Raw genomic sequence first — 15613 nt, forward strand, 5'->3', positions numbered from 1 at the left:
GTGTATTCAGGCTTTTTTCCCAACCATGAATAAAAAAGAGTTCCATGCCATCTAAAAGTGGATATGGGATTTTGGAGGGTGGGGTAGAGATGTGTTATTAAATCTATATGTCCTGGTTCTTATTCAGATGTCATAGCCTATCAGTCTGAGCTGGAAAGTCAAGTCTGATGTCAGAGTACAGTTTAGACTTATTAATATCTTTTAAAGTTTTTTTTTTTTCCTCTTCTAATTTGGAAACATTTCTGGAAAAAGATTAAAACCAGGTTACATGCTTGAAGTGGAAAACGCCGCATGCTTCATCATCGTGCGTGGCCAGACTTCCCGTCTCCGCGTGTGCTCCTGGCTTTTGTTGGGGCAGCTCTAAATCTTTTGTTGAGTTTTTACACATTCTTGGCTTTGGAAATAGTTTGACAAAGTGTTTCCGAGATTATTTTTCTGCAGTTGCTTAAATCTTTAATTGAGTTTCAGTTTCAGTATTCTTGACCACTAACACACTAGGGGATTTTTAAAAGTCTTCCACTCACTTATCCTCAGATAACACAAAACCTCCTTGACCTACTTAAAAGCGTTGTGTGAGAGCTGAATTTTTTTGCCTTCTCAATGTACTGCTTTGTGTTATGGCTGTCAGTTGGAAAATAGGATTATTTTCTTATTATAAGGAAATTTCCCTTGCTCTAGACTTCATGCTTGCTAAAACCCACCATTTCTCTTGCTGCAGAACAAAAACTTCAAAGGAAAAGTATGGGTTTCATTCAAGTGTGGAACTAGGTCTACCCTGGTTAGTTTTATAGCCCCAATAAGGGAATAAAATCTGGGGCTGGACAGTCTAGCCTTCATTTAGAAAGACTTATGTATAGTCAAAGCTATGACTTTTCCAGTACAAATGTAAAAGTTAGACCATAAAAAAAGCTGAGCATTGAAGAACTGATGCTTTCAAACTGTGGTGCTGGAGAAGGCTCTTGAGAGTCCCTTGGACTGCAAGGGACCAAACCAGTCCATCCTAAAGGAAATCAACCCTGAATATTCATTGGAAGGACTGATGCTGAAGCAGAAGCTCCAGTACTTTGGCCACCTGATGCAAAGAGCTGGCTCTCTGGAGAAGACCCTGATGCTGGGAAAGACTGAAGGCAAAAGGAGAAGGGGGCAGCAGAGGATGAGATGGTTGGGTGTCATCACCGACTTAATGGAATGCGTTTGAGCAAACTCTGGGAGACAATGAAGGACACGGATGTCTGGTATGCTACAGTCCATGGGGTCACAAAGAGTCGGAAAGAGTCAGAACGACTTAGCAACTGAACAGCAACAACATACAACTCACCCTGGAGGGGAAGATCCAACCCACGTGAGTATGCCTCGCTGGGCTCCAGCTCTCTACTGCAGGAGGACAGCTGTATTGGAAAAGGCCCATATGGGCATCTGGGTCTGGATGGAAGTAGGACAGAATGGGTGAAGCCAAAGGACCTGATGGCCTGAAGCACTTCAATTTGTGATTGGTCAGAATAAAGAAATGACAGTATTGTCTTAGCGGTTATTCTGAACACAATAAGGCTCGTATTCCTAGGAACTCTTTCCTGAGTGAGGAGATGGTGCATTGAATGGTTCTGAACTTCCACAGTTCTAACGTGGGGTCTGTCTTCAGACACAGACTCCAACACAAACACCTCAAATGAAATGTTCTTTTTTGTACGAACACTTGTTTGTCAAGGGTATTACATACAGAAACCTCATTTGTAGAAGATGTCTCAAAGGAAAAAAGTGGTGGTGAAATACTTTTAAGCCATCACGAGATAGGTCAGATTACGTGCTCCTTGTGCTGGCCCCTTCTAGGAACTGGGAATAGAGCGGTGAACAAAAGTCCTGCCTTCGTGGAGCTTACCTTTGAGTGAGGGTGGGAAGACCACAAACGTATGCATAACTTGTCACTCAGAGTTAAATGCTGTGATTAAAAATAAAATGAGACAAAGGCATAGAGGGAGATGGGAAAGGTGGAGGGAAGTCCTCCCTACAGGAGTAACGCTGGTGCAGGGCTTGAAGAAGGTTACAGGCCATGCAAAGTGGAGCACTTTAAGTGCAACCCCCTCTAAGAGGAATGTGCTTGGTGCAAGCAAGGAACAGAAGGGGCAGGAGGCTGGAGTGGCTGGACACAGTGAGGGGATGTGGGGGTGGGGGTCAGTGTGGGATAGAGACCTGTAGACCCACGTAAGGACGTTGAAATCCCACTTAGTTTCTCCTCAGTAGCCCCTCTGCCCCTGAAGTACCGCCTTATTTAAACAAGGAAAAGCTTTACAAATCTTATGTTTTAGAAATCTGCAGACTTACCGGGACTTCCTTAGTGATCCAGAGGCTAGGACTCCGTGCTCCCAGTGCAGGGCGTTGGGTTCCATCCCTGGTCAGGGAGCTAGATCCTACATGCCAAACTAAGAGTTGGCATGCCACAGCTATTGCTCCCACGTGCCGCGACTAAGACCCAGTGCAGCCCAATAAGTAAATAAATATGTTAAACAAAGAAATCTGCAGATCACAGTTGTTCCACATGCAAATGCTAAATTTGCTGAAGCGAGGACAGCCTGAACAGGCAGGGGTGATTTTCCTGAGCAGTTACAGAGAATATCAAGTCAAAGAATTGGTACCTTCCAACATAACTCCTTGGTCTCCACGTTCATAATTGATGCCTCGTCTCAGTTCAAGGACAAAGAGAAAAGTGAAATCCAAGAGCAGAGCCCTTCATGTCTGAAGGCAAATGTCTCCCATCCGTTGATCAACCAGCCTTAGCACAGTTCACTGTCCGGTATTACCTCTCTGATGCTATCAGAACTCATAAAATGACATTTCTGATCCTGTGAGGACAAAGCCATTATTCTTTTGACTGCACGACACATCTTGTGGGATCTTAGCTCTCCAACCACAGACTGAACGCTTGGTGGTGAAAGCACAGAGCCCTAACCACTGGACTACCAGGGAAGTCCCAAAGATATTATCTTTTGTATCCACTATTATATCCTTAATGCCTAGAGCAGTGCCTGACATAGAGTTGGCCTTCAGTTGCTCACTGAACTTCACTGACATTTAGGCAAAATACTAAACTAATATATAACTCCTTTAGAGCTCCATGGGCCTTCACTAGCATCTGCCCCGTTCACGCCGCATCTCTAGTTTCCAAAACGAGCAAAGAACAGAAACTAACCAGCCAGGTACGTTGCTAGAAGTGAGGATTTAGACTGGGCAGCTTGTCAGCGTTTTCACAAAGAAAGAAAAGCCATACGAGTTTAAAATACAAAAGCAAAAGGTGACCGGCGGGTACTGCTAATCCTAGATGTTCACAGTCAAGACCTTTAATCGTCAGGGAAAATTCATTCATGCTTAATGACTCTCCCCCCAAAAACAGGCAAGGCTGCTTGTAGTGGAGAAGACTTCTGATAGCAAGAAGATATTTAGATTCAGTTTTTGAAAGTTCTGCCAAGCAACATGTAGATACCTTTTAGTTCAGTTCAGTTAGTCGTGTCCGACTCTTTGAGACCCCATGAACTGCAGCACGCCAGGCCTCCCTGTCCGTCACCAACTCCCGGAGTTCACTCAAACTAACGTCCATCGAGTCAGTGATGCCATCCAGCCATCTCATCCTCTGTCGTCCCCTTCTCCTCCTGCCCCCAATCCCTCCCAGCATCAGTCTTTTCCAATGAGTCAACTCTTCGCATGAAGTGGCCAAAGTATTGGAGTTTCAGCTTTAGCATCATTCCTTCCAATGAACACCCAGGACTGATCTCCTTTAGGATGGACTGGTTGGATCTCCTTGCAGTCCAAGGGACTCTCAAGAGTCTTCTCCAGCACCACAGTTCAAAACATCAATTCTTCGGCGCTTAGCTTTCTTCGCAATCCAACTCTTACATCCATACATGACCACTGGAAAAACCATAGCCTTGACTAGACGGACCTTTGTTGGCAAAGTAATGTCTCTGCTTTTCAATATGCTATCTAGGTTGGTCATAACTTTTCTTCTTCTTTACTAATGTCAAGTTTGCTCTCTACTCCATCAGACCTCTCCTCTTTAGCTGATGAACTTCTTTCTTGGTCGCACTGGTTAAACTGAGTTCACACAAAGTAATAAGATTGATGTATATAGACCTATCAACTACTAGCAATTTGCTTTAATTCACAAATGTAGCTTAAGTCAACTGAAATCAAGATTTAATTAAAACCTGGACTTCCCTGGTGGTACAGTGGGTGAGAATCCACCTGCCAATGCAGGGGACACAGGTTTGATCCTTGGTTCGGGAAGATCTCACTTGCTTTGAGCAACTAAGCTCATGCACCATAACTGCTGAAGCCCAAGCACCTGGAGCCTGTGCTGCCCAAGAGAAGCCCATCCACCCCTACTAGAGAGGAGGCCCCGCTTGCTGCAACTAAAGCAATGAAGACACCACGCAGCCAAAATAATAATAATAATTAGTTAATTAAAACATTAAATGTAATTGGGGCTAGAATATGCGTACTCAACATGGATTGATATCACCTCCAAGGGGGTGAAAATTGATTCTTAGGTGGGGAAAAATATTGTTTTTATATATAAAGCTCAGATATACATGCAGTTTTTTTTTAATCTTAGTTCACTGATTCCTAAAATGTTGATGTTCACTCTTGCCATCTCCTGCTTGACCACATCCAATTTATCTTGATTCATGGACCTAATATTCCAGGTTCCCAGGCAATACTGTTCTTTACAGCACTGGACTTTACTTTCACCCCAAGGCACATCCACAACGGAGTGTCATTTCCACTTTGACCCAGCCTCTTCATTCTTTCTGGAGCTATTTCTCTGCTCTTCCCCAGTAGCGTTGGGAATATTGGACACCTACTGGCCTGGAGGGCTCGTCTTCTAGTGTCATGTTTTTGCCTTTTCTACTGTTCATAGGGTTCTCAGGCAAGAATACTGGAGTGGTTTGCCATTCCCTTCTCCAGGGGGCAACAGAGGATGAGATGGTTGGATGGCATCACTGACTCAATGCACATGAGTTGGAGCAAACTCCAGGAGATAGTGAAGGACAGGGAAACTTGGCATGCTGCAGTCCACAGGGTCGCAAAGAGTCAGGCACAACTTAGCTACTGAAGAACATACATGCAGTATGTAACAGTATATCTGTGACATTAAGATTTTATTGGGGTGCAGAGTAATAATGAAAAAAAAGGTTGAGGAATTCTGGACTAGAAAGATAAAGCAACCTAGGTCCTGCCCTCGTGAAGCCTACATTCTAACTAAGGAAACTGTATTTTGAAGTCATGCATGATCTGCCTTCACTACCTCATGAACTTCAAGTCACCCCCCACATCGTCTATGACCCTCCAGTCTTGTACTGTTCTAGTCAATTGCTGTTCTGATTATTCACTGCCTCTTCCTATGGGAAGATTTAATTTCCTGTCCCGCAATGTCAGCCTTGGCCACATAACCTGACTTGATTTGGTTGGTGAAATGTGAGTGGAAGGGACATGAGCCATTCCCAAGCTTTAGGTATCATCTTGTAGTTTTACCCCCCCCAACTTGTTCCTCCACGATGAGCCCAACATATTCTAGACAGGGGCTAGTTCTTTGGTCTAGATCCTAGAATGAAGAGGACATGGAGCAGAGCCAAAACATGGCACGTGTCCACAATGGACACAGAGCTTGAACAAAAAGTACAACTTGGCTTTTGTGAGCGCCTGAGATTCTGGAGGTTGGTTGTTAACCTCATCATGACTCAGCAGTAGATGACTAATGGAGCTACCAACGTATCCTGCTTTTTCTTCACCTCCAGACCTCCTCTACGCTTAGGACACTTCCCTTCTTGGTTCCTGGCCTTTCCTGCTGTCAGTTTACATGCCCTTTTCTCTATTAAGTCAGAGTTCCTCCCTTCCCCTCCCCAGAAAAAAAATACACCAGGCTGGGTGTCTCTAGCAGGCAGAATAACGGCCCCCTGTAAAGCACGTCCATGTCTTAATTCCCGAAACGTATAAATATGTTATGGCAAAAGGGACATTGCAGATGTGATTAAGGATCATAACAAAAGAAGATTATCTTAACCAGCTGTGCCTGGGTGTAAACATAAGGGCCCTTAAAAGATGGAAGAAGAAAGCAGCAGAGTCAGAGACGTCATGTCAGAAGCAGAAGGCAGAAGGACTGAATTGCTGGCTTTGAAGATGGAGGAAGGGGCCATGAATCAAAGAATGCAGGCAGTCTCTAGAAGCTAGAAAAGGCGAGGAAACAGATTCTTCCCTTGAGTCTCTACTAAGGAAGAAAGCCCTGCCAAGACCTTGATTTTGACCCAATGAGACCCACTTCACACTTCTGACCTCCAAGACTATAAGAGAGTAAATTTGTGTTGCTTTTAGCCACTAAGTTTCTAGTAATTTGTTACAGCAGCAATAGACCACCAAGACAGTGTCCTTCCCTGGTTGTGAACTCCAATAGCCCAGTAGTTCCCTAAGCATAATACTGATGTTGACTTGAACTGTCTCTTCACTTTCCATCACTCCATCCTTCTGGAATGAACAGACAACCAGGACTAATGAGGAACAGTGATGGGTGGCAGAAAAGTATAAGCCTAAGGCTGGACGCTTCTACTTTCTGGTTTGCTTAAATCAGCTGAACTGGGCGAGGCACTAAACGTTTATGATCCTCAGTGTCCTCATCTTTAAGAATGGAGAAGCTGAAGAGAAACACAAAGAATTTCCCCCAGGTAAAAGAGCATTTTCTAAGTTGAAAGTGTATACAAATGTTCGTTTTTTGTTTTTTTTTTTTAATCAGATGCTGTTTAGTTTAAAGATGGATGGGACTGAGAAAATGGAAAACAGCCCTACTGACATCCAGTCAGCCATGTTCCCAGCCAAACATGAACCATGCTGAGAATGGGACATTGGCAAAGTCACTCTGGTCAGCCCCCAAATTCCTAAACACCCCAATACACTCTCTGACATGCATTCCTCCTTTCTGAGAAATTGCTGCTGTTTCAACCAATAACAACTCAAGCCCCACTGAATCTCCTTTTAGATGACAATCACTTAAGTACTCAGTCACCCAGTTGCCCCTGCTTCTCGTCAGCATTCAACAAAGGGTGGCCCACTCCAGTGTTCTGGCCTGGAAAACTTCATGGATAGAGGGGCCTGGCAGGCCACAGCCCATGGGATTGCAAACAGAAGGGCACGACTAAGCGTGCACACACATACACACACACACACACAAACCCAGAGGAGGCCCCTGATTAACATACCTCTGAATCATTGAACGCAAACCCTAGAAGAAGCCCCTTTCATCTCCCCTGCTGGGACACTCCTGAGGACACCTCCTCCTTGGCTACAGTAAGCTTGGTAAACCTAAATTTGGGAGTCTGTGTTTTGTTTATATGTTTTGACTTCAGGTGTGGTCTTTGGTCCATTGGAAGCTCTTCATAATTTTAAATTTACAAACAAGCAAACAGATTAGGAGACCCATCAAGGTCCTCCAATTAGGTACAAAAATGAGATCAAACTTGTGTTTGTTTTCATATCACGATGGACTTGGGCTATTTGATTACTGAACATGTCAACTCACCAGATCTGTCTGGCACCCAGGCTCCTATTTCTCATCGTGGCTAGAACCTTCCAGTAGCTTTTAGTCGCTGGAGAAAACCTGCCATATTTTTTTTCAAATAACGCTTAGTCCTGGGCCAAAGCCAGATATTCTGATGAGAGTTAATTGTTCTTTATCAGCTTGAGAGGAAGCAGGTGTGTGTTCCCCGCTGCCATCTGATTTCTTCCATTGAGATCTAGAAGCAGACGCTCCACCAGCCGCCCCAGCAGGAAATTACCCTTCTGTAGAAGGTAAACAAGAGGGTTTGCTTTATTTTTAGTCAGAATATTGGACCTAAAAAACATTTCCAATCACTTATTGTTTTTTTTAATCTGATTATTAGAGTAATATTGCTGTTGTAAAAAATACAGAAAAGTGTAAAGAAGAGGGTATCATTTATCCATAGACCCACCACTCTAAACAAGTAAGTCTTCACCTTTGGGCGTTTCCTTCCAGTCTTTTTTTTTTCCATTGTGTATGTATATGTACATGGAGTGGTCCAGAAGTGGAGAAAAACAGCTTATAGTGGAATTTACACCCTATATACAATTTTCAATTTTAATCGTATTTCTAATATATACTACATGCTCATTATAAAAATTATAAGCAATACCGTGTGTGTGTGTGTGTGTGTGTTGCTCAGTCATGTCCAACTCTTTGCAACCCTATGGACTATAGCTCACCAAACAATTCTGTCTGTGAGATTTCCCAGGCAAGAATACTGGAGTGGCCTGTTCCTTCTCCAGGGGATCTTCCAGACCCAGGGACTGAACCCAGGTCTCCTGCATTGCGGGCAGATTCTTTACCATCTGAGCCACCAAGGAAGCCCAAAGCAATACCCTACACAGAGCAAAAAGCTCTAATGCATTTTTAGCACTTTGCCATCCAGCCACTTCCCAAGGATAACTCCTCTTAAATAAGGAGGGAATGATTCCGACTGCTCACTTGTAAATCCTCAGTGAATGAGGATTTAGTGGTGGGCAAGGGGAGGTGTGGCACTTGTATCTATTTATTTTATTTTATTTTGGCCACAGCATGTGGCATGCAGAATCTTACGTTTCTCCACGAGGGATCAAACCCAAGCCCCCTGTGAGGGAAGCACAGAGTCTCAACCACCCGACCTCCAGGAAAGCCCCAGTGTGGCAGTTTTAGAATGGATTCTTCTCATTCCTTTTGTGGCAGACAGACCGTAAGTTGACCAATGATTTCCTGTCTCCTGGTGCCCCTGCCTTTGTGTAATTCTCTTCTCGTGAGTGCAGATGGGATCCATGACTAGCTTCTAACAAATAGAATATGGCAAGTGTAATAGTATGTCCATCCCTTGATTTGGTTACATGATAAGGCAAAGACGGTTGGATGTGTCAGCCTCATGATTACACTACATTATGTAAGATTCCATTTTAGCAGACTGGATTCTCCTTGTTGTCTTGATGAGGCGAGTGTCTGTATTGAGAAGCCCATGTGTTAACAGACAGTGCGTAACCTTTGGGACCTGATGGCAGCCTCCCAGCTAACAGCCAGCAAAAAGCCAGGTCCTAGATAATACAACTGCAAGGAAATGAATCCCGCTCACAGCTTGCACAGACTTGGAAGCAGATTCTTCCCCAGTCAAGCCTCCCAATTAGCCTGGCCAACATCCTAATTATAGCCTTGTAAGATCCAGAACAGAGCCCAGCTAATTGTACCCAGACTCCTGAACCACAGACATTTGGGGATAATAAATGCATATTGTCTGAAGGTGCTAGAATTGTGGTAATTTGTTACACAGTGATAGGAAAGAAATACACCTCATCTATGCATTTCCAGAGCGCAGGGCTAGGACTCCTTGGTTGCGAGCAACAGGTACCAGTTCAAACTGGTAAAAGGAAAATCTAAAGGTTCACCCACTTGATGCCAAGAGCCAGCTCCCTGGAAAAGACCATGATGCTGGGAAAGATTGAAGGCAAAAGGAGAATTGGGCAGCAGAGGATGAGATGATCTGATGGCATCACCAACACAATGGACATGAATTTGAGCAAACTCTGGGAGATAGTGAAGGACAGATGAGCCTGGCCTGCTGCAGTCCATGGGGTCCCAAAGAGTCAGACATGACTAAGTGACTACACCACCACCACCATTAACACAGCCAATAAATTTAGCACTGCGCAAGGATATTATTTAATAGCCAGTCCATATGTTTATAATAGTCTGAAACATGTTCTTTGTAAGCTGTTTAACATTTTTTCCTGATTCAGGATCCAAGATCCAATCCAACCTTGCACAGAATTACCCAAGTCCCCCAGTCCCTTTAATCTGGAACAGCCCCCTATCCTGTCCTATCCTTTGGTCCTTCTTGCACTGGTATCTTGAAGAGAGTGGCATGGTTTTCTTGTCGAAGGACCTACAACATAGATGTATGTTTCTTCCCAATTGGATTCAGGTTTAACATTTCAGGGAGGAATTCTTAAGCAGATGATGTCAGGTCAATATATCAGTTCAGGAGGCACCAATTGTCAGTGATGCTAAGTTTGATCACTTAGTTAAAATGTTTCCTGACAGGTCTCTCCATCATAAAAGCGTATTTTGCCTTTTTTTGTTGTTGTTAATAGGTATTTGGTGGAGTGATATGTTAGACCATGCAAAGATCTTATTCCCCAACAAACTTTCAGTAGTTATAGAATGCACTGACAAAAAGAAAAGACCAAGCAAAAAGGAATGCACTGGCAATCCTTACCTGAATTATTATATTAGTTTATTATATTATATATTATTATATTATATTTTTATTAATATATCACCATTTTTCATACCATTGTGTGCTGATCTTTTTTTTCCCACACTTTTTTAAATACTATTACTGTATACTTATGAATTCCTTTTTCTAAAAAAGTGTTAAAATCCAATGTTGTCATTCTTGTTGATATTTAAACTGCCCCAGGTTTGGCCAGTGGGAGCCCCTCCAAGCCAATTCCCATGTCCTTTCCACCTGTCCCCTTCATCTTGGAGCACATCTTTGCTTTCCGGCATGCCAAGATGTTCCAGTCTAACACGGAACATTCCCTGCCCTTGACCTGGAATCAGTCATTTCTGCAAAAAGCGTTCCTTTTTAAGGAGAATGATAGAAACCAAGATCTCAACATTAAGACCTCCGAGACAATTTTTCATGTTGTTAACCCTAATGGCAGGAAGCAAAGAGGAACTAAAGAGTCTCTTGATGAGGGTGAAAAGGCTGGCTTAAACTCAACATTCAAAAAGCTAAGATCATGGTCCCATCACTTTATGGCAAATAGGGAAAAAAATGAAAAGAGTGGCAAACTTTATTTTCTGGGGCTCCACAGTCACTGAGGACAGTGACTGCAGCCATGAAATTAAAAGAGGTTTGCTCCTTGGAAGAACAGCTATGACAAACCTAGACAGCATATTAAAAAGCAGAGACATTACTTTACTGACAAAGGTCCATATACTCAAAGCTATGGTGTTTCCAATGGTCATGTGTGGATGTGAGAGTTGGACCATAAAGAAGGCTGAACACCAATTCAATGCTTTTGAATAGCAGTGCTGGAGAAGACTTTTGAAAGTCCCTCAGACTGCAAGAAGATTAGTCAATCCTAAAGGAAATCAACTCTGAATATTCACTAGAAGAACCGATGCTGAAGCTGAAGCGCCAATGCTTTGGCCACCTGATGTGAAGAGCTGACTCGCTGTGGAAAAGACTCTGATGCTGGAAAAGATGGAAGACAGATGGAGAAGGGGATGACAGAGGATGAGATGGTTGGATGGCATCACCAACTCAATGGACATGAGTTTGAGCAAGCTCCGGGAAATGGTGAAGGACAGGGAAGCCTGGGGTACTGCAGTCCATGGGGTCACAAAGACTCAGACGCAACTTAGTGACTGAGCAACAACATCCGCATAATATTTCCAGTAATGGTTGTATTACCATTTAACTATTCCATTAATACTGGGAGAAAAAATCTTTGAAGAGAAAAAATCTTTCACTATTCAAAATAACACTGTGATGAAACAACTTGGACACAAATACATTTTTTGAACTAAGAATGAGTGACTGAGGACATACCCCAGAGGGGAGTCACTGGGTTAGAGGGAGAGGCACTTTTCAGACTCGCTTTGCAAATCGCCCAAGTGCCCTCCAGAGAGACGGTGGCCAGCTTGCCGCCTGCTAGCAGTGGATCAGATTCTTAGTGCACTCTCACCTGCAGCAAGTATTAGAATAGGAAAGAGGGGGACTTCCCTGGTGGTCCAGTGGTTAGGACTTCCCCTTCCAATGCAGGGGGTGCAGGTTCCGCCCCTGGTTGGGGAGTGAAGGTCCCACATGCCTGTCAGTCAAAAAACCAAAACATTAAACATCTTACCAAATTCAATAGAGACTTTAAAAATGGTCCACATTAAAAAAAAAATCTAAAAAAGAGAGAGCAGTTCTTTAAATCTGATGGAGAGCATGATATCTCGTTGGTTTTCTATTCATTTGATTACTGGTTAGGCTGAATATAATCCGGTAGGATGTTTTTCATGTTTATTATTTGAATGTGTTGTATAAAATCAGGCCATTTTAATAGGAAGAGCTGACTCATTAGAAAAGACCCCAATGCTGGGAAAGATTGAAGGCAGGAGGAGAAGGGGACGACAGAGGACAAGACGGTTCGGTGGCATCACCAACTCAATGGATATGAGTTTGAGCAAGCTCTGGGAGATGGTGAAGGACAGGGAAGCCTGATGTGCTGCAGTTCATGGGGTCGCAAAGAGTTGGACATGACTGAGTGACTGAACAACAAAAGTCATCCAGCAATAGGCCAGCTGCTTCCAACCAAGCCTCTATAGACAGAAAGGCTTTGATCACATGCAACATAGTCTACCTTTAATGCCACCATTGTTTCAGAACTTCTGTAGTGGTCTAGTGGTTAAGACTCTGTGATTCCACAGCAAGGGGCATGGCTTTGATTCCGGGTCGGGGAGCTAACATCCTGCATGCTATGCAGTGCAGCCAAACATTCTTTTAAAATGTGGATTAAAGACCTAAATGTGAGACCGGATACTATAAAACTCCTAGATGAAAACATAGGCAGAGCACCTAGGCATAGGCATAAATCACAGCAGTATCTTTTTTTGGTCAATTTCCCAGAATAATGGAAATAAAACAAAAATAAACAAATGGGACCTACTTAAACTCAAAAGCTTTTGCACATCAAAGAAAACAATAAACAAAATGAGAAGACAGCCCACAGATTGGGAAAAACATTTGCAAATGCTGTGACTGACAGTGGATTAGTCTCTAAAATTTACAAACAGCTCACGACACTTAGCAACATCAAAACAGACAACCCACTCAAAAAATGAGCAGAAGACCCAAATAAACATTTCTCCAAAGATGTACATATGGCCAACAGGCACATGAAAAGATGTTCAACATTGCTAATTATTACAGAAATCCAAATCAAAACTACAATGAGATATCACCTCAAACCAGCCAGAATGGCTATCATCAAAAAAATATCCACAAACAATAAATGCTGGAGAGGGCATGGAGAGAAGGGAACCCTCCTACACTGTTGGTGGGAATGTAAATTGGTACAGCCACTGTGGAGAGCAGTATGGAGATTCTTTAAAAAACTAGAGCTACCATATGACCCTGCAATCCCACTCCTGGGCATGTATCCAGAGAGAAACATGATCCGAAGGATACATGCATTCCAACATTCATTGGAGCGTTGTTTACAATAGCCAAGACATGGAAGCAACCTAAATGCCCATCGACAGAGGAATGGATAAAGAAGATGTGGTACATATTTACAATGGAATATTACTCAGCTATTAATAAGAATGAAATAATGCCATTTGCAGCAACATGGACGGACTTAGAGAGTGTCATGTTGAGTGAAATAAGTCAGAGAAGGAGAAATATCATATAACATCCCTTATATGTGAAATCTAAAAAGAAATTATATAAATGAACTTGCTTACAAAATAGAAACAGACTTACAGACTTGGAGAATGAACTTACAGTTGCTGGGGGGAAGGATTGGGGGAAAGGATAATTAGGGAGTTTGGAATGGACATGTGTACATTGCTGTATTTTAAATGGATAACCAACAAGGACTTACTGTATAGCAAAAAGACCCCAAACAACCCACCACTGTGTCAAAGTAGTGAATGAGTACAAACAATAATTCAAGCTATCTGCAGCAATTAATATGATATCAAAATATCTGTGACTTTCATTGGAAACAAATTCACAGGTATAAATTTGTGGTTTGTTATCTGTTTTCATAATTAAAGGAAAAGGCTAAATTTAATTCAAAAATAAATAATGATGTAACTTTCCCCATGTAAGTCCACAGGTCCCCTGAATTCTATGCATAGACCTCTCAAGGGTCGAACAGCGGTTAACAACCTCTGCATGGATCCCTGGGCCCCTGCTAAGGCCGCCTGATGACCACCCACTTGCTTTCAGTGAATGATAAATGAATTCTTTTCCTAATGGGGCACTGAGATTTGGAAGTTGTCTGTTACAGCAGCTAGCATTGCTTGTTCTGGTGGTGGTTTTGTCGCTAACTAGTGTCCGACTCTTTGCGACCCCATGGACTGTAGCTCACCAGGCTCATCTCTCCATGAGATTCTCCAGGCAAGAATGCTGGCATGGGTTGCCATTCCTTCTCTGGGGATCTTCCCCATCCAGGGATCAAGCCCAGGTCTCCTGCATCACAAGCAGATTCTTTACTGACTGAGCCACCAGGGAAGCTAACATTCAGTTCAGTTCAGTTCAGTCATTCAGTCATGTCTGACTCTTTTCGACCCCATGAACCGCAGCACACCAGGCCTCCCTGTCCATCACCAACTCCTGGAGTCCAACCAAACCCATGTCCATTGAGTCGGTGATGCCATCCAGCCATCTCATCCTCTGTCATCCCCTTCTCCTCCTGCCCTCAATCTTTCCCAGCATAGGGGTCTTTTCAAATGAGTCAGCTCTTGGCATCAGGTGGCCAAAGTATTGGAGTTTCAGCTTTAAAATCAGTCCTTCCAATGAACACCTAGGACTGATCTTCTTTAGGATGGACTGGTTGGATCTCCTTGCAGTCCAAGGGACTCTCAAGAGTCTTCTCCAACACCACAGTTCAAAAGCATCAATTCTTCGGCGCTCAGCCTTCTTCATAGTCCAACTCTCATCCATATATGACCACTGGAAAAACCATAGCCTTGACTAGATGGACCTTTGTTGACAGAGTAATGTCTTTGCTTTTGAATATGCTATCTAGGTTGGTCATAACTTTCCTTCCAAGGAGTAAACGTCTTTTAATTTCATGGCTGCAGTCACCATCTGCAGTGATTTTGGAGCCCCCCAAAATAAAGTCTGCCACTGTTTCCCCATCTATTTGCCATGAAGTGATGGGACCAGATGCCATGATATTAGTTTTCTGAATGTTGAGCTTTAAGCCAACTTTTTAACTCTCCTCTTTCACTTTCATCAAGAGGCTCTTTAGTTCTTCTTCACTTTCTGCCATAAGGGTGGGGTCATCTGCATATCTGAGGTTATTGCTATTCCTCCCGGCAATCTTGATTCCAGCTTGTGCTTTCTCCAGCCCAGCGTTTCTCATGATGTACTCTGCATATAAGTTAAATAAGCAGGGTGACAATATACAGCCTTGACGTACTCCTTTTCCTATTTGAAACCAGTCTGTTGTTCCATGTCCAGTTCTAACTGTTGCTTCCTGACCTGCATACAGGTTTCTCAAGAGGCACTTAATTCTAACTAACACAGATATCAAGCCTTAGATTCAAGAAGTGCAAAGAACCTCAGAAAGATGTGCCGGGATGAGAACCTGGCGGTTGTGTGTGGGGGCCAGTCATTTAACAACCCCCCTCCCCACCCCGTCATCTTCCTGGCCGTGACCCTGGGAGTATGAGGCCTGGGTGTGTGGCTTTGTGCCCATCATGATCTTTCTGCGCTTCAGATACGTCAGCCTTCTGTTCTCTTAATAAACGAATACAAGACTAAGACAAAACGGTACTTGGAAATGTGTTGGAGAAATAAAAAGCACAAGT

This window comes from Bos indicus, chromosome 21 (assembly GCF_029378745.1).
Source record: "Bos indicus isolate NIAB-ARS_2022 breed Sahiwal x Tharparkar chromosome 21, NIAB-ARS_B.indTharparkar_mat_pri_1.0, whole genome shotgun sequence".
Lineage (NCBI taxonomy): Eukaryota > Metazoa > Chordata > Mammalia > Artiodactyla > Bovidae > Bos > Bos indicus.